We start from the raw sequence: 21,631 nt of genomic DNA on the forward strand, positions 1-21,631 counted from the left end.
TAAATAACAAGAACAATAAACAGTTTATATAAAACAAAGCACTGATAGTTCTTTTATCACAGATTATTCATAGCACTAAAATAATAACTATTTACATCGCAATGTTAAAATCTCATCGCTTTTCTTGCATATCTTCGTTTTTCTCCAGCTGTCCATGACTTTGATTTGACTCGGAAATGTCGCAAATCTTCTGAGTGGTCGGAATGAAGCATTGGTCGATAGCTCACTGGATCACATAGATATGGTTGTTCATTGAAGAATGCCTTGTAACCACCATCTAGTAAATAAATTTCTGGAAAGTTCAGCGATGGGTAGTTTTCTTTATTGAGTTCCCTGTCCTTGCTTCTGAGAAAGCGTAACATTTTAGGACCTCTTTCGGACGAAAACTCACAGTGAAAAATTACTTTCTTTTTATTTAAAGTCGGTTGACGAAGCAAACTTAAAATTGTCTCGTGTAAATACATATTATCCGCTCCACTTATATGTCCGCCTTCAAATTCATACGGGTATCGGCAGTCGATGATCTTGTAGTCACTAATTAATGACGTCATCGTAGTCTCCATTAACAACATCAGCAAGTGTCTGCGGAGTGATGCTTTTCAAATCAGAATGCTTTCCAATGACAGTTGGTAAAGAATGTAATCTACTACCATCGGCAATGAAGTCGTCGTTTTCTGAAAGTTTGGTCACCACAACCTTTATATCGGTACAAACGTTTGGAAGTTTTGAACATCTGGAGTTGTCGTCATCTTCGCGCTGCCGCTTGGCCGATTTCTGAAAACCTGGTGTGCATGTAACATGATCATCCATACCGAGACCGGAGTCATCGTCATAATCAGGAAACAGATTCCGTTTGCTGTTTGGAGTCATCACAGACATAAGGTTATCAGCCTTTACTGGAGTAAAATCAAAACTCAGAGTAGATACAGATGCTGGGATTGCATCAAATTCACCATCTGTGTCGAATAATCTTTTTGAAAGCATAGTTGTTGTTTCTCTAGAATCTGACTGTCTAGTATAACTAATTGAATGTTTAATGCTGAAATTTAAATATCATGAATTTATATTTTAAATTTTTGAAATGACAATAAGTAATATCGGTCTCTAAATGTGAATGCATACTCAACTCATTACTCAAACTGTGTAAGTAGAGTTCAACTCTGGGTCAATGATGTAAAGTTTTTATTAATTATTTAATTAATTGTCAATCAATTCATAGTGATTCAATTTGTAAGATCTGAAATATTTTCAAAGCATCACGTATTCATCCACGGCTTCAAAATTGATTGCAATCATGACACAAAGTAAAAGGTGCACAGGAGTATGAAAAATGTTCACATAAAATTTACTTCTCGAGGCGAAAATGAAGAAAAATAAAAACTAGAATAAGATAAAAAAAATAATAAATAAATACATGGTGAAATTGCGACAATAAGTAAATAATAAACAATAGTAAAATAGTACTTATAGCTATAGCACACGGAATAACGAAAAACATAAAAATGGAAATCAAACAGATTTGATACAAATGAATTAAACTTAACACACATGTTCGCAAAAATTCATTTCCACAAGAATTGAATCACAGTGGCATTGCTAGGCCATTTTCAAGTGTACGTCCGAACCTCGGCCAGGGGTCTGAGGGTCCAAAGCAGGTTCAGGGCAGATAACATCCGGGTCTGAGGGTCCAAAGCAGGTTCAGGGCAGATAACCTCCGGGTCTGAGGGTCCAAAGTAGGTTCAGGGCAGATAACCTCCGGGTCTGAGGGTCAAAAGCAGGTTCAGGGCAGATAACCTCCGGGTCTGAGGGTACAAAGCAGGTTCAGTAATAGTTATACACCGAGGGATAGGTGTGTCTGGGTAAGAAACCCCGACGGCCGAAGGACGGAGGGGTTTCTTATTCAGACACACCGTATCCCGAGGTGTATAACTAACTTACACCCGATACTAAACCCTATATTTGTTTACATTAATTATTAAATGAAAAAGAACGGATATCATATTTATTGACAATATCAAACCTTGATTTATAAAAATGTTTTTTTTACATGAAACCCCACTAGTAACCTTACTTTGGCTATCTTCGTTCAAACTTTGACAAGTGAGTAGATTTTACAAATGTCAAAGTTGCTGTTTTGCATATGCCCGTTAAATCCATGTGCTAATATGAATCAGCAGGTCAAAGTTGACCGTTTCGTGGATTCTTATTACAAAAAAAATACATCATGCTCCTTGTCTGCAGTTGTCAATATGGACGGGTATAAGACGGACGAAATTTTGAGTCAAGCGTTGGATTTGGTAGAAGAGACTAAAGATAAAGGCAATAGTGTAACCAAAAGTACTTACCTGCATCAGTTTAATGAAGGTAATCATAAATGTATTTTATATGTTACGGTTTTATATAAAAAAAAAAAGCCCCCCCCCCTCTCTTCCCAAGAATAAACAAACATTCATACTCGGACATACTGATGGATAGGTGTGTCTGGATTAGAAACCCGACGACCGGACACGCTCAACATACAAAAATACAGATTGAATATTCAGGAACTACCTTTTTGGGGGCAATCCAGGGAAGGGGGGGGGGGGGGGGGCGGTATGGTGTTTTCCGGGAGTTAGAATCCCCGTTTTTTTTTAAAGATCAATGCTTTAGAATAGAGACATATGGCTGGGATAATTTTTTTACCTTCAAGCATAGGAGTATTTAAAGGATTGTTTTTATTCCAAAAAGATGCTTAATATTTTTTTCGCTATTGGAATTTCCTAAAATGTGGTTTTTTTTTAATATCTTGAAACAACTCGTAGTGAACACTATTAGTAATTTCTTATGTTCATGCTTTTAAAATATAATCAATTTTTATTGTTATGAACAACAATGGATTGTGTTTTCGGGATGTAGAAGCAGGGGTTTCCAGAAACCCCGCTCGTCACATCCTGTGGTAAAAATCCATTGTTATTCGTAACAATAGATCTATTCAATTTTCACTTGTTTCAGAAATAGAAACTATGGAGTATAACAATAAAACTGGGGTGTAAGGGTATATAACCTCCTGGTATGGAGTTTAAGGTGGACAAAGCCCCCCTTCCCGAAAGCTCACGCATTATCGAGAAAGAGATACCATTTCTTCAATAAAAACTCGTCAATAGCAACATATTTCAGAGTATAAAGTGTTTTCTTTTTTAAGTTTTTATGCTTAATTTATACATTGTTATAAAAATGGGGATATTGCGCTAATTTTACCACAAAATATTTTCGCTTGGCGAGATATCTACATGTACATTGACCCACTCTAGAAGAATATTTCGATAATTTTACCTCAAAAAAATGTTCGACTCGCTACACCACTGCCCCAGATTAAGGTGGTTGTTCTGATACATCACTGCCACAGGTTAAGGGGGTATTGCTGATACACCACTGTCCCAGGTCAATGTTGTGCTGATACACCACGGCCCCAGGTTAATATTGTGCTGATACACCACTGTCCTAGGTCAATGTTGTGCTGATACACCTCTGTCCCAGGTCAATGCTGTGCTGATACACCACTGTCCAAGGTCAATGTTGTGCTGATACACCACTGTCCCAGGTCAATGTTGTGCTGATACATCGCTGCCCCAGGTTAATGTTGTGCTGATACACCACTGCCCCAAGTTAAGGGGTTGTGCGTTCATATACATGTTTAAACCAACACATTCTTTTTGTGTCAAATCGGGAACATGTAATTCAGTTGTTGTAGATGGTTGCTGTTTGCTGTAATTTTTTGGTTTTGTTGATTGTTTCGATTATAAATCAGGCCCCTTTTTTTACTCTTTGGAATTGTCTATTATGCACCACAATAGGGAAAAAATTATAACATCTCCTCAAGGACAATATTTTAAGGTATCATGTAACAGTTACGTTTTTTCTTCAATATACTAGTATAACATTTATTTAAGTTTATTCGAAATTAATTGGTAGTCTACTAGACTTATAGACAATCATACCACCTCCTCTTATTATTTTTATAGTACATGTATGTCCATATACAAAGCATTTTCATTTGATATTGTTCAAAAACAAAATCCTTATATGTTTCACCAAAATTTGTCACAATTTGCGATGATGGGTCTATTCTGGCGCGGGTGCATCCCCACAACGCGCATTCTGATCACTAAACCTATAGCTTATTGCAGAAAGGAACTGCTGAGTTCTCAAAAGAAATAGCCTTGCTTTTAGAACCCTTCATCACCTTTTGGAAACTATTTTTAGCTCACCTTTCTAAAGGAAATGTGAGCTTTTGCCATCACTTGGCGTCCGTCGTCGTCGTCCGTCCGGTGTAAACTATTTACATATACTGAACCAATTCCAACCAAACTTAAGCTGAATGATCCTTAGGGTATCTAGAATAAAGTTTGTGTTTTATTTTTTGTTTCGTCAAAAAACATGGCCGCCATGGCTAAAAATAGAACATAGGGGTAAAATGCAGTTTTTAGCTTATATCTCAAAAACTAAAGCATTTAGAGCAAATCTGACATGGGTAAAAATGTTCATTAGGTCAAGTTCTATCAACCCTGAAATTTTTAGATGAATCTAACAACCTATTGTTGGGTTGCTGCCACTAAATTGGTAAATTTAAGGAAATTTTTCAGTTTTTGGTTATTATCTTGAATATTATTATAGATAAAGATAAACTGTAAACAGCAAAAATGTTCAGCAAAGTAAGATCTACAAATAAGTTTAATGATCAAAATTGTCAATCGGCCCCTTAAGGAGTTATTGCCCTTTAAGGACAATTTTACACAATTTGTTTATCATGTTTTCTAACTTTAAAAAATCTTCTCCTCTGAAACTACTGAACCAAATTAAACCGAACTTAAACTGAATGATTCTTAGGTTATCTAAAATAAAGTTTGTGTTTTAATATTCTGTTTCCTCAGAAAACATGGCCGCCATGGCTAAAAATAGAACATAGGGTAAAATGCAGTTTTTGACTTATATCTCAAAAACTAAAGCATTTAGAGCAAATCAGACAAGAAGTTAAAGTATTCATTAGGTCAAGGTCTACCTGCCCTGAAATTATCAGCGAAATCGGGTATCTGATTTTTAGATTATTGCCCCTGAATTGATGATTTTAAAGAAATTTTGCAGTTTTCGGTTATTATCTTGAATATTATTACAATGTATAGATAAAGATAAACTGTAAACAGCAAAAATGTTCAGCAAAGTAAGATCTACAAATAAGTATGACCTAAATTGTCAATTGACCCCTTAAGGAGTTATTGTCCTTTAAAGACACTTTTTCACAATTTGTTCATCTTTTTTGCTTACTTTAAAAAATCTTCTCCTTTAAAATTGCTGAATCAATTTCAGCCAAACTTTGGCTGAATGATTTTCAGAGTATATAGTATAAATTTTGTATTTTATTTCCTTGTACCTCAACAAACATAGCCTCTATGGCTAAAATGGAACATAGGGGTAAAATGCATTTTTTTTTGCTTTTGAAGAAAATATGACAGATACAAAGAACATTTAAATTGCATTTTTAAGCCACTCATTAATATATATTGAAAAGCAAAAATAATAATTGATAAAAGATTGTAAAAATTATAGGTGAGCGATTCAGGCTCTTGAGAGCCTCTTGTTTAAGATCTCGCTCATAGTTTCTGCAAAAGAGAGGCGAAAGATACCAAAGGGATATTAGAACTCATAAGTCGAAAATATACTGACAACGCCATGCATGGCAAAAAATGAAAAAGATAAAAAGACAAAAACTGTATACAAAATACAACATAGAAAATCAAAGTCTAAGCAACACGAAACCCAACAAAAACCTTACAGTGCAGTGCAGTTAAGTTTAGATGAAGGGGTTCTCCCCCTCCCCCAAATGAATGTTTCATACTGAACTATTAGTTCGGTCAAGAAAGACAACTCGTACTCAAAAAAGGGAGGTAACTCAATGTTCTTATAAAGGGAAACGAGTTTATCAGTATTTCCGAGGAACATGTTGATTTATGCACGCCAACTTGTACATAAATAATTAAATATCGGATCACAACAGGTTTTGAATGTTTGATGATCGATATCCACGCTTTAATCCAATAGTATAATAATTTGTAACTTAATAGGAAACCGAGTTTAGAATCAAATTAGAATTATTAGGGTTTTAATATAATAATTTTAATTAGTTTTTATTATACATTTTTATATATGCGTATCTATTGAAAAAATTTCTTTCTTAATCTTTGAACATTTTTCTAAACATGCAAATTCTGTTAAGAAAAATAGAAGTATTTGATTTTATAAGACAAAAGAAAAAAAAGAAATCTGCCCACCTAAAATACTGAATTTTGCCATGTCTGGTTGAATGACTATATATATTTTGATTCTCATACAGACAATGCATTACATCGGTACAGAGAAAAATTATAAGCTCATATTAACTCAATTTAACTATTAACGATCGAACTTAGTGAAATGTTTGCTTCTTTTTTCATCTTTGAACTTCAAGATGGCGAAATGCATCTAAGTTTGAAATAGAGAACGATTTAAAACAAAATTGATTTCACTTCTTCAATACATGTGGTATACATAACTTTAGCCACTAATAATAAATAAAAAGTATTATGCAATCAAATTTGGTTAAATATCTATTTCAAGTTTATGATCTTTTATATGTAAACTAAGGTAGTAAGATAAACATAAATAAACAGAATTAACACCTTTATGTTATTGCTTCGAAAACGATGATGTCCTACTGATTTTATGGCCATCATACTCATACTTATATTTCTTAGTTTTAAGAAGACGTGCACATTTAACCAATTAATTGTATGGTGTGTTATATAACTTTGGATATCAAAATAAAGGTAAATACAGAAAAGCGCTTTGGACGCATCAAAATCATTAAAGAAGTGATATTGTCAATGTTAGACATGAATCCCAAAGTTTTTCATTTGGAAAAGTTTTTTTTCTAATTTCATTTTACATTTTAGCAGATATAATAAGTACAAGTTGATCCGAAAGACTGTATCATGACTTAACAATTGCAGAGATTGTTTAAACACTCATTTTTTTTAGTTAGGCTAAATTCCTTTATAGAAGTTAAGCGGAACTTAACCTTTTTTCGCTTATATTTCAATATCTCAACATCTCGGGTAACTTTTCCCGTTTGTGCATCATGATAGTACCACCGTGTCCTATAATTATTTTCTTGACTTAAAACACTCAGTATGTCCACATTCTATGACAACTACTAGCTCGTAGTCTTTATTCAATACCGTTTCAATTCAACTCTTTTTCTAACCTTCAGCGCACCCATCGCACATTCTTTGAAAGATCATGTTAAGCGTTTAGTGATGCTATTGATTTATTCAGTCGGTTGTCCATTGAATTAATACAAGCTTCCCATGAAGGGTTGAGACATAAAAAAGAATGAACAATTTTAGTGTGAATGCGCCTTGAAATACAAATGAGATTTTTTTTAAATTCTACTGCAAAGTTTTCGGCATCTTAAGGTGCAAAAGATTAATTTTATATCATGCGCGGATATGATTGACGGTTTTGCTTGGCGTCGAGTGACAAATAGTTCATGCATATTCGGAACGAGAACAAATCAGCAATAATTCAATAAGCATGATAAGAGGAACGACTAGGAAGAATACGATGAAGAACAGAAATTTCGAATGCAACTCGAAAATGAATTTTTTGCCATCAAACCCATGGAAGAGTTGTTGCAAGGGTATATATATATATATATATATGCTAACGTAAAGGAGATGTGGCATCGGACGTGGCTGCGTGTTTATACATTCAGCACAATGAAGCGAATATAAATAAGAAGATGTGGTATGAGTGCCAATGAGACAACTCTATAACCAAGTCAAAATTTGTAAAATAAAAAATTATAGGTCAAAGTACGCCCTTCAACATGGAGCCTTGGCTTACACCGAACAGCAAGCTATAAAGAATACCCATTTACTGCCAGATGGAAGAAGTCCATATATGTTATACTCCATTGCTTGGGATAATTTTTATACTGGATATGATAAATTAACTAGCCACACACTGGCACAAAAGTCTTGTCCATGCAAAATCATGATTTGTAGAATATTTGTCATACAATAATGGAATTTTCCAATGTACTTTAAAGCAATAGCTTTAAACATTAGCTTGGTTAAAAAAAGGGACATGTCGGTGAAAAAGGAACCATAATTATTTCTAATGGGATTGCATATGGTCTCAGTTAAAAATAAAACGTCAACCTAACATAATAATAAAAAAACATTTGGTCAATAAAAAAAAATCAAACATCATGTCAGTTTCACAGTTTCAACATTTTTGTCGAATTAAGAGTTTTTTTAAAATATGATTTGTCCGTTCCTAAAGCAAGACATTTGTTTTTACTATGGCCTCTTAAAAAAAGATGGACTTATAAGTCTACTTAGACTTTAAATTAATAATGAGGAATACGTGTGTGTATCTTTTATTTGACACAGTAGATGTAAACCTCCATGCATGTTACGAGACTTTATGATTTCGGTCGTTGTGTAATCAAGTAACAATCCATTATGCGATTTATTTTAATTAAAACTTTTCAAAATATGTTACAGTTTCGAGTATTTTTTATTTATTTTCATATTCGTTTTAATTAATCATTTTATAATTATGTTTATTTCTAAAGGAATATATAGGATCTCCGTGAACTATAACAAAGTATTAAGTAAACACGGGGTATTTTCCAAATACATGTAGCTAACTTAGCCAAATCAAAAACTCGTCAAAGATAAAACTCTGAAAGATTTCAACTTGAAATGATAAGAAAAGTGTGAGAAATTAATAATATATATACACGGTCAGATTACACGCATCACTCCCTGTGGAGAACAGTCTTAATTAGCTACTTGAATTACACAAATCAATGTTGTTATCCCGGGGTGTGTAGGTTTATGCAGTACATGTAGTTGAAAAAGTAAATTCGTAAATATTTTTGTTAAAAACATATTTTAAACTTTATCATAGTATTGGGAAGTTTATGTGTTTTTCAGGGAAGATATTATTGTTAGTAAGCTTATGGTTATGGAAAAATTATGGAATAATAATTACTAGTATTGAAATTTTAATAATTAAAAAAAATCATGTCATTTGTTGTGTTAAAAATATAGCTGGTGCAACCAAAGAACCTAATCCAATTGATGTTTTATATGGTCACGATATATGGAATAACGATGAAGATTCTTCTTTTATGTCATAAATCCGAAGGATTTTAATTTCCACATGCATCCGCTACAATAACACCAGTCTAAGCTAATAATAATACGTGTGTATTTTGTCAAAGATTTTCTTTGAAGCTTTTAGCAAATTTATTTTTGTCATAATAATGAAAAATATATTAAGATTGTTAATTGTTGGAAGTTCACTTTTCAACATAATGATTCCATTGTATACTTCATCCTCTCTCATGATTGAAAAGTGGAAAACACAAAAAAAAAAACAAAAACATATACCTTGTGTATTGCAAGTATTGCTACTTTAATGTAGAGTAAACATGTATACATTCGCAATTATATTGTTTATCAAAGTCTTAAAGGATATAATCATACCGATTCATAAAAGTATAAGTGTTTGCCGATGACTTCGTAACCAAGCGTGTAAAATTCTCTATTCCATGACAAATTAAAGAATTTTCAATTTTCAATTTTCAACCATAAAAAGACGGGAGAATTACAAAAGTTAATTTTTAGGCAAAAATATCATTTTATTTCCCTGTCTTTGGAGATTATAAAAATATCGACGACAAAATAAGAAAATAACGAATACTATTTGTTATTGAAACAAATAGATGTCAGGGGTTCGCAAAACAATGCCTTCTCTGTATACATTAAACGGGCTACTTCGCTATTTATATGGTAGCAAATTTTAAATCAAAAGTGACGGATGTTTAAAATATCTTATTTTCATAAAATTTACATCATTACACAGTTTAAACCTTTAATAAACTTTATTTAACGGCGCGCAGAAGATATTCAAAAGTTAATATAAAGTAATACGGGTATAAAAACTATTTGCCCATTCAAATCTATAGTAAAATTAATCGCCGTCTGTGGACAATTACTAGCGCATGCGCATTAAAGACCGAACGAATTCTTGTACATGGTATTTTTGTAATGTTTTTACACAGAGACACAAAGAGAGAAAGAGAGAGAGAGAGGTTAACAGTTGTCTCATTGGCAATCATACCACATCTCATTATTTCTATACAGTTCTCAAAACGTCAGAACCAGTCCCTAAAAACGTAAAACGGGTTGTAGTCTTCCTAGAACGTAAAGATTTGTCCGGATAATGTCTATATTGCAACCCTAGTCAGTTCTTTAACAGTTCTCGATACGCTCATCTCGTCTTTATCCCGTCTACAGTATGTTTATATCAAAGTCAAAACGGGCAAAATTACACGTTTACCTCATGGAGATACCGTTTCCAAGCCGGTCGGTAGTCCGTTTAAACCGGTTTGCAAATAGTTATACTTCGTTCCTTATACGTCAAAATCCGTTCCAACTAGTTCCTGACCCGATAACCTCGTTCACATCTATAGTTTAACTTGTTCTGACCACGTCCTCATCTCGCCCATGCATCTAGTGCGTTAAGAACGTAATAGTCATCACGTCCTGGCCTGACGGTTAAAAAAACAGCAAGTTTCTGTCAGTCCTCATTCTCGTTCGCTGCTTTTTATATATTTTTCAGCTGTGCTGGTGTGTGTTTTTTAAATCATGATACTGCAAATGGTGACATGCTTTATATGATTGTCTGATATTCCGTTTGATACATATGATGGATGATATGTTAAAATTCGTCTATTGTTATAAATTGAAGTATAGTATGAAAATAAACATGTTAATATAAAATATATTTTATTTCCCCTGAAAAAAACTAGAACTGTGATCACGCTCACGGGAGATACTCCTAGTCCCCCAGAGCAGCAAGGTTATCCATGTTTCTGGGCATATAAAAAAACCCATGTGATGAACCAGTGAGAAGTCAGCCTCATACACCGAAGCTTGTCTGATTGTATAGTACGTTCTAAGAACTGCACAAGAACGCAATAAACGTACACAAAACGAGGAAAGCGTAGGCCCACTGCAAATGTTTTGAACTGAGTAGAAACGTGTTGCTAACTTGTTCAGAACTTGCTATTTTGTTTTGATATTCTTGATTTGCCACTCCGTCTAATTGCAAGACGGGATCATGCCGGATGGTCGCCCAAAAGTTTTCAGCAGGCTTAAAAGTTTTGGAGCAGCATTGCCGATCAAACCCGTCCAAGAAGTTCGTAAACAGACCGTAAAAAGTTGCTACTACGCCCACTTCGTGTGCACACAGTTTACAGAACGTAATGAGAACAAGTTTGGTGTGTATGGGCATTATGCATAATTTTCCCTTTTCCCTATTACCGAATTTTTAAGTTAATCATAAAAGTAGAACTTGAAATATAATTTAAGAAAGAGGGAATTTTTAAGTTCTGTCGAGGTTTGCGAATATCTCAGTTATGTAAAGCCCACTTGCGTGATATCAAAAATGATATGTAAAATAATGAATATTAACAGTGCTCTTTTTTTAAATTTAAAATATCAGCTGGTTATCGAGACTTTAAATACTGAATCATGTGAATGTTTACGTGAAAATACTGATAAATTTAAAACTTTCAAGTTGATACATGTTTGACCATGTTGTGACTAACATGACTAATAAATACAGGTGTGTTTTCTTCAATGAACTTTGACCTAGATGAATTGGATATCAAAAATGTTGCAATCGTTGCTGTCATATTTCCGATTCAAAGTAAGTATATATAATACATTCATTCCTATACTAGTATCATTTTTTTTTAAAGAATTTGCAATGTCATCATATAACAAAAGTTAAGCATTAATTAATAATTCTATTTCAAGATTATTTGGCCCAAATACTGTTTGAATTAAGGAAATAAAGTCCACCTTTTCTGAAATATTATTTTTCTTCTGCAATGAAAGAATTAGTAATTTCCACAAATATACACCATACAGTAAACAAAGTAATGTAATGGTGACAATGATGTGTTACACTGTAAGAACCAAGCCAACAGGACTGACGCACAATGCTAGTATCCCATCATGTTGTATGTTTTATATGTGCATGATGCTTTGTTTTTTTTTTTTTTTTTGTATAGGTTTTTTATATTCGGCAAAAAGCTCACCAGAACTTATGTTTGTATGTTTTATGCTATGCCGAATCAAAATAAAGTTTTCTATTTTTTATATATTTGCCTTAAGCTTTATCTAGATAACGTCTGTTGAAGTTCTATTACATGTGGTTTCCAATATAACTAAGATTGGTCCATTGAAGCAATAACATTTATAGATTTCTTTCAAACCCAAGAGAAAATGCCTTTTCAATGTATTTTGTCTTTGTAGTGTTTTTGGCTTTTGCAGTTAAGATTGATAAAGTAAAGGGGCATAATCAATCATCAATGAAAGTGGTATAGTGAATTAATAATTCGCTTTAAGCAGCCAATTTGGTTCAATGTTGTCAAAATAAGCTAAGAAACATTGCTGATGAATTATTCTCTTGCAAGTGAATAATTCGACCTCATTGAATCCGTATTCATGTGGCCTTCAATTTAACCCCTTAGCTGGAGATGGGTTACGCATGTATTTAGCTACTTAAAGGAAAATAATGTTAACATTTGGTTGACTGGTTCGATCCACAAACAAAAATTATTTTTATACGGGTAAAACGACGATAAACATACTTTTTAACCTTCAATTTGAAATCAAACAGACCTAGATCGACCTAGAAAAATCCAATTGCACGTGGACGCTATCTGTTTATATATATCGGGTTATATGACCGTCGGCAGTCTTCGGAGGTCATCTCGATGGTTAATTAGATGACGTCTAGACAAAAATACACACGACATGTTGATACATATTATCGAGTACACGCATTAATAATTGTTATTTTAGACTTTTTGTAATTTTGATATACGTTTTAGTATGTTACAAATCAAATATGAGAAGTTTAGAAAAAATCGATGAACATGATTTTGGCAGCTAATGCCCCCCTTTAATAAGTATCAAAGAGTACATTTATTTGTCCCCTAATTTCATGGTCAAATTTAATATTATAAACATACAAGTTAGCATGGCATTTTCTTGCTTTCTTGGATCGCAAATAATAGTAAATGATATGTGCAGGTTTTTAATCAAAAGAAGCATATTTTGATACCAAAATGCAATTCATTTGTGAGATTTATGTTAGGTGAAGAAAATTATGCGATTTTGTCTGATGATAACAACTGTTTAAAAACAGTTGTAAAACTTTGTTTGAGGAAGTCAGATAATTTAATTTTATAAAGGAATATTCAGTAATTTTTTCTGTTTTCTTAAAATCATGTGACCCACCATGACAAAAGCGAGCGAACTAAACTAAACCATAAACTTAAACAAAAGAAGGGACATTCTGTATATTTTACCATTTGAAATCTCTGATTCAAAATTTTTGACTTGAAATTTTTGTAAAGTACTTTTTTCTTCAGTTTGCTTTCCATTGCTGCATTGTACATCACATTTTCTGACGAATATTTTATATGCAAATATTCTTATGATCAATTCAACCGCACCATTTATATTTATTCAATATAAAATGTATGCGAGTCAGAGGAACATCCAATAATAAGAATACAACGGTTATACACATTCCATATAGTCTTACGGTTTGTAAAGGTTGCCAGTAATGTATTTGAAAACGATTAACTTTTTTGTCAAGAAGTTTATTTTATTAAAATGCTTTTTGACTATCTTTTCTTCGATACAGGTTTTCCTTTTGTTTTAATTTCTATTTCTTTAAATGACAAATTTTTAGCTATTTCATACCCCCGCCCTCCCATCAAATATGATTTTCAACGCTTTTGACTATAGCTATAAATGTGTCAGGAACTGCAAGATATTAAAGCTTCTATAAGAACACAAACGTCTTGAAAAGGATCAGTCTGATCATTCAAATAAAGAATATGCATTTATTTATATTAGGGCAAAGATCTCTGATTCTGGACAGTCAGTTGATATAAAGTGATTGACGTGAATATATATGATATACATTTAGGAGTTCAAATCCTCAAAATATCCATATTAAAGTACAACAGAAAAGAACAGACACAATATTTATTTATCCTAGAAGTCCAAAGAAGTCGTAAGATAGGTTTGCATGGTTGATTCAAACTATATTAGTAATTTACTTTCAGTTGCGGATTAAGGATTTTGAAAAGGGTGTGGGTACCAAGGCAACGTTAGGAGTGGCACTTAAAACTAGATGCTCCAAGGAGCCTGTGTCGCTCACCTGATATTTTTGTTTACAATTGATGCATGAAATAATGCAACTGTTATACTTTTGCTTTAGTTTCAGAGATATAAGTCAAAAACTGCATTTTACCCCTATGTACTATTTTTAGCCATGGCGACCATCTTGGTTGGCAAGCGGGGTCATCGGACACATTTTTTAAACAAGATACCCTAATGATGATTTCGGCCAAGTTTGGTTAAATTTGTCTCAGTAGTTTCAAAGGAGAAGATTTGTGTAAAACATTACAAAAATTGTTAAAAAATTGACTTTAGAGGGCAACAACTCCTTAAGGGGTCAATTGACAATTTTGGTCATGTTGACTTATTTGTAGATCTTACTTTGCTATCATTATTGCTGTTTACAGTTTATCTCTATCTATAATAATATTCAGGAAATAACCAAAAACTGCAAAATTTCCTTAAAATTGCCAATTCAGGGGCAGCAACCCAACAAAAGGTATTCTGATTCGTCTGAAAATTTCAGGGCAGATAGATCTTAATCTGATGAACATTTTTACCCATTGTCAGATTTGCTCTAAATGCTTTAGTTTCAGAGATATAAGCCAAAAACTGCATTTTACCCCTATGTTGTATTTTTAGCCATTGCGGCCATCTTCGTTGGCAGGCGGGGTCATCGGACACATTTTTTAAACTAGATACCCTAATGATGATTGTGGCCTAGTTTGGTTAAATTTGTCTCAGTAGTTTCAGAGGAGAAGATTTTTGTAAAAGATTACAAAAATTTACGAAATATTGTTAAAAATTGACTTTAAAGGGCAATAACTCCTTAAGGGGTCAATTGACAATTTTGGTCGTGTTGACTTATTAGTAGATCTTACTTTGCTGAACATTATTGCTGCTTACAGTTTATATCTATCTATAATAATATTCAAGATAATAACCAAAAACTGCGAAATTTTCTAAAAATTTCCAATTCAAGGGCAGCAACCCAACAATGGGTTGTCTGATTTGTCTGAAATTTTCAGGACAGATAGATCTTGACCTGATGAACAATTTTACCCCCATGTCAGATTTGCTCTAAATGCTTTGGTTTCAGAGATATAAGCCAAAATCTACATTTTACCCCTATGTTCTTTTTTTAGCCATGGCGACCATCTTGGTTGGTGGGCCGGGTCATCGGACACATTTTTTAAACTATATACCCCAATTATGATTGTGGCCACGTTTGGCTAACTTAATTTGGCTCAGTAGTTTCAGAGGATATAATTTTTGTAAAAGTTAACGGACGACGACGGACGACGGACGCCAAGTGATGAGAAAAGCTCACTTGAAAAGGGCCAGGTGAGCTAAAAAGGCTATGTATTTACGATATATGTATCTCCAGCCCAGCCGTTCACCGGTGCACCCTCCCCCTCCCCCTTTTCCCCACAAAAGGGGGAAGAAAAGAAATACATTTAAAAATATGCCTCTGACTTTTTAAGTTGAAGCCCGGTAAAAATAATATGTAAATTGAAAGTAAATCAATCGTTTGCAAATGGTCCCTTCAATTTCCTCTAGATTTAATTAAATGGTGTTTAATTGTTATATCGAAGCATTTGTGAAGATAAGGTATGATACTTTATCTTGGCTTCTTTTTTTGGTGACAATTACATAATTTCGGAAAATTTTTACTTTATAGTTGGAAATGAAAATATTTGAACCTGCATAAATGATTAAAAAAAATAAAATGCTCTGCTCTATGGATTTTCATCAATAGAATCTAAAATATATCATTATAATCATAGATGTGTAGGTTTATACATCCATGTTATAATGAACCGTGTCTATAATTATGAGATGTCATTTTGTAAACTACTTATAAATGTTTACGCTTCACATGCGTTGTAGAGAGATGCATCATGAATCAAGTTAAAGGACAAATAAAAGAAAAATTATATCAGCTAGTGTGTAAAGTCGTCATCAAATACGTTTATTCAAGAAGACTCATTCTATTCTTATTACAACAAATATGTCATAATAACAGTATGTACTGATATATATGAAAAAACAGTATTAGACAAAGTACCCCATACGACTGGAAATCCCATGGCTATAGTCACCAATGCAGAAAAAAAAAATAATGTGACCTAATTTTTGCTTTTTATCTTCTGAAACGCATTTTATACAAGCTTTCTTCTTATTTTTTATTTGTTTTTTTCTTTTTATTCACATAATAATGCCTTTTCTCTGTAGCATACTGATTAAAGGTGTCAATTTTTTACAATAATCTTGGTGACCTATAATTTTTTGTAGTAGAATATTATCTACATTTTTGTCAAGGTATGCAAAAATGTATTTTTTTTGTGGTAATCCCAATTTTAACTTAAACTCATAATTCTCCAAAATAGTCTTAATTATTTACTCTCGATGGACTCATCGTGCTGTATCCTTATATGATTCAATTTTGGATGTAACACGTCTTCTGATTGGCCGAAAGTTTTTTGTCTATCAGCTCATAGACATAATTTTGTCATGTAACCGCAACGTCATCAACGTTTTTTTCATGATTTACTCCTTAAAAATGGAATTAAGAATTAAATTATACGGGATGATAGAATTAAATTATAAGGATGACTGAAATATTTTTTCTGTTTATTCGAAATAACCTAAAAAATGTGGTGCACACTTTTGAATAACCCGCTACGACGGTTATTCAGTGTGCACCACATTTTTTATGTTATTTCTTCATAGACAGAAAAAATATTACAGTCATTCCTTAAATAAATGAAAACAGTGGACTAAATCCTGAATAACAAGTGTCCGTAAGAACATAAAAAGAACGAGAAGCCTTGGATCCAGGCTCTCTTTTCAGCTCAACATAGAAAAAGTTGGGCCAGGATGCCTGCCTGCAAGTTGACTAATAAATCAAACTTCTAAGTTATGAAACAGATTGCATGGTCAGGAAATGGACAAACATTTTGTATTGCTACCAAAAAAGTAAAAATGAATGTATACTTGATAGTTTTTTAAAATGATATTAAAAATAATTTGATATTATGGTTTGTTTCATCTGGGACTAATACCTGGATTCTATATCTATTAGTCCCAGGTTTTATTAAGGATGTTCGCTCCTCTTGTTTTTGAATTTCAGCAAGATGATCGGAATCCTCGGGCTTTATCCATGTAGTGCCATTAACAAAATTTCCCCACTAACCCCTACTTTTCTTTTCATAATTTTATAACATATAGTTTAAAAAAGCCATATTTGAAAATCCAATAAAATCCTTGTTATTTTTTCATAATTTTTGAAAGAAAAGGGGGTGCCAATGTTAGATATATGAAAAGTCTAGAGATAATTATTTCCCGCCAAATTTTTAATGGCTTATATCTCCAAAACAAGCATACGGACCCTTCAGTTTTTTCTGCTATTTTAGTTCCTTTATTTTTATACTACCAATTTATAACAGTCTTTTAAAAAGCTTGTTATTTTGAAACAGAGTAGCAAACATCCTTAATAACAATTGTTATTTTTTTTTTTTTTATTAATAATAATTGTTCTTATTTTGTATTATTAATAACAATTGTTCAATCAAATATATTACCAAACAAGATTTGTTTAATGCTTGGTCTATTATACTAACTATTAGTATAATAGACCCAGTTTAATGTATTCACATGTTGGGACGATTAAGAGCTATACCATTTGTATAGACACCTGCCTATTGTTGAATACTGTATGTTTCCCTCTAGATGTACTTTTATTTACTTTCGTCAGTGTAGTGTGTTTGATTGTCGTTTATCCAACATATGCTTTTATTCATGAGATACTTGGCATCTGAACTGTTTAAAATCACTGATTCTTTACCTCTAAGATCTATTTACATATAACAAAGGATTTTTATTATTTTTTTCAGAGTGAGGAAATAGATTGTTGCAAATCTTTTTGTGGAATCTGTGATCTCCGCAATCTTTCAAAACCATCAGTGGTCTGGTGTTCAGAATGTGATGAACATCTATGTGAATCTTGTATGGATCATCACACATTTTCTTAAGCAACAAAAGACCACAACACATTAACAAATGTGGAATACAACAGTTTACCTCCCTTTGTTAAAACTATCAAACCATTTTGTAAGGAACATGAGGATAAATACAACATGTACTGTCACCGTCATGAAAGTCCTTGTTGTAGGGAATGTTTACTGAATGGTCATCGTAACTGTACGGACATTCGTCCATTGGAACATATGGTTCAAAATGTCAAATCGTCCAGTGCATTTGAAGACCTCGAAAAAATGTTGAAAGAAATGATGAAGAATATAAAGTATATTCAGGAAAACAGACTAAGGTACTTGTTTTCAATACAGAGGTCAAAAGTAGGGATTGAAAATGAAATTCAGCTAATTCGATTTCAAATAAACAACCATCTAGATCAGAATAAGCTTATAATGCAGCTAAATACAGAGGAAAACAAGGTTGTGAATCAGATAGAAACTTTAACAGGGTCACTGAAGGAAAAAGAAAAAGAAATTAATAAACTTTTGACAAATTTTCATCATATAAAAACATGTGCATCAGAACTTCAAGCATTCTTAAGTATGAAACAAATAGAAAAGACAGTTGTTCCTTATAAACAATATATCCAGAGTTTGTTCGGAGATAAAACCCTTGAACAAACTAACATATCCTGCAGTATTGACAACAAAATTAAAAACATAAGCACAAGAATACAAAATTTTGGGAAAATTAACATTAGTAGACAGGAATGTGACATTTCACTGGCGAACATAAGGGAAAGACAAGCACAAATTATGGTTGATGTGTCTTTTGACAACTTAACTCTAAAGTTAATACAGAAAATAAATAATTATGGTAGCCAGGTGACTGGATGTATACGTACTATATTAATTACCTAGTGGAAAGAAGCTGTTTTGTAATTATTCACCAGCTCGTCTCATATTGGTCAATAAGGATGGATCAATTGAACTTACAATTTCTCTTGAGACAATGATACAGTAGCTGTGACATCACCGATAGATTCTTGTATTACAATAGTTGACCTTTGTAGACAGGATGCCATAAGAACCTTCAAAACACATGTCAGTTGCTTTGGAATAACATTAAATAATGGGCAATTAATATTCTGTGCTTTAAATAAGGGATTGCAAAAGTTAGACTTACAAAATGACAATAAAATAACAAATCTAGTGAAATTTAAATGTTCTGATGACTCCTATGTTGCATCATGGCATGATCAATTGTACTTCACAGATACCAAAAGGAAAGCTGTACTTTGTTTTAATACAGCAGGAGAATTTAAGTGGAAATTTGAAATAGAGGAAATAATTCCAGGAGGAATATCCATCAATTGTCATGGCAATGTTATTGTTGCTTGTAGGAACACTGCAAGTGTTATCTTGATCTCTCCTAGTCAAGCAAGATTTAAATCAGTTCTGGACTGGGATGACATTCTAGATTATGATAAACAAACAAAATGTTTTCTCATTTCTTGCATAAGTGGATCAGCCTTTTTGTTTATTGTAGAAAAAGAATAAATGTTCATAGCAGAGTCTTTACAGTGTTCTTGCTTTTTCACGTATGTTTAACCTCACACAAAGTTAACCTAATCCATTTTTATACGACCGCAAAAAAATTTTGGGGTCGTATATTGCTATCACGTCGTCGTCGTCGTCGTCGTTGTCGTCGTCGTTGTCGTCCGAAGACATTTGGTTTCCGGACAATAACTTTAGTTTAAGTGTATGGATCTCTATGAAATTTAAGCAAAAGGTTCAATACCACAAAAGGAAGGTTGGGATTGTTTTTGGGGGTGGTGGTCCCCACCGTTTAACAACCAGAGGCCAAAAAGGGGCCCAAAACAAGCATGTTCCTAGTTTCAGGACAATAACTTGTGTATAAGTATTTTGATTGCTCTGAAATTGTACCACAAGGTTCAATACCACAAGTAGAAGGTAAGGATTCATTTTGGGGTTAATTGCCCAAACAATTCAGGAATTAGGAAAAAGTGCCTAAAACAAGCATTTTTCTATTCAGACAATAACTTGTGTTTAAGTGTATGGATGTCTCTTAAATTATACCACATTTTACAAAAAGAAAATTTCTTTAAATGTTATTTTTTGTTGGAATGGGGGGGGGGGGGGGGGGGGGGGGGGGGGTAATAAAATGGTTTTTTTTTGGGGGGGGTGTAATTTTTTTTCCCTCAAGATTTAAGAAATTGTCAATTTTCCAAAGAAAAATTGGGGGTCAATTTATATTGCTAATTCTTTGTATATAGTCTGAAAACAGATTTACTAAGTATTGCGCAACAGCACAGTGTATTGCACAACAGCAAGAAATCTTAAATTGAATATAAATTCAAATCATATAATCTATAATAATAAGTCTACATTTATTCTGTGTCAGAAACCTATAATGTGTCAAATATTTAATTACAATCCAAATTCAGACCTGTATAAAGCTTGAATATTGTGTCCATTTTTGTCCCAACTGTTCAGGATTTGGACCTCTGCGGTAGTATCCAGCTGCGCTCTGGAAGCAGTTTATTCTGTCATGGTTAGGTCTTATATTTTTATATAGTTTTGAAGCTCCAGAATGTCTTTCTTTAACTTCCTTATCTATAAGTCACCGTCACTGTCTTCAACCTCCCTTATGATGATTCCAACAAAATGTGTAAAGCCTAATGAAAACAGTATCATACATTTACTGTAGACTAAACTTAATTTGAGATTACCCTTTTTTTGCTTTAATAAAATTGAGAATGGAAATGGGGAATGTGTCAAAGAGACAACAACCCTTTCTCAGAAACTTTGCGGTAATTTTTTCTTATAATTTCCTAATTTATTGATGTAATTATACATATTCAGGTATAAAGGGAATTTAAATTTGACATATTTGCTATGATTATATAAATGTATTTTTTTCTACTCGCAAAAATTCACAAACATATATTGATCCCAACAATAAGTTGGTTTACAGTATTTTATACCACATTTAAAATACTATTGAGATAAAAATGAGGAGATGTGGTATAACTGCAGATGAAACAACTATCCACCAGTGACCAAATGACTTGGAAGTAAGCAGGTATAGATCATTGTTACAACCTTCAACTATGAGCAAGATAGATAGATACCTTAAGCTATAAAAGCCCAACATGACTAAATATAAAACAATTTAATCTTGAAAACCAATAGTGTGATTTATGAATAAGCAACAAACGAAAAATACAAATATGACAGACATCAATCAATGACAACTATTGACTTACAGGCTCCTGGGCTCCAGACTTGGGACAGGCACATACAGAACCATCCCCCAACTTGGGACAATAAATT

The 21,631-nt window shown here is 32.9% G+C and overlaps 1 long non-coding RNA gene and 1 pseudogene across 1 annotated transcript; one reads left to right on the plus strand and one right to left on the minus strand.

Moving 5' to 3' along the window:
• Positions 1-104: 104 nt before the first annotated feature.
• LOC127705536 (M-phase inducer phosphatase-like) lies at positions 105-984 on the minus strand (annotated as a pseudogene).
• Positions 985-11,664: 10,680 nt separating this feature from the next.
• On the plus strand, positions 11,665-19,851 carry LOC127706890 (uncharacterized). Its single transcript, XR_007984615.1, has 2 exons — positions 11,665-11,802; positions 18,194-19,851. It is a non-coding gene; the product is annotated as an uncharacterized LOC127706890 (long non-coding RNA).
• Positions 19,852-21,631: the final 1,780 nt, after the last annotated feature.

This window comes from Mytilus californianus, unplaced genomic scaffold (genome assembly GCF_021869535.1).
Source record: "Mytilus californianus isolate M0D057914Y unplaced genomic scaffold, xbMytCali1.0.p SCAF_6, whole genome shotgun sequence".
NCBI lineage: Eukaryota > Metazoa > Mollusca > Bivalvia > Mytilida > Mytilidae > Mytilus > Mytilus californianus.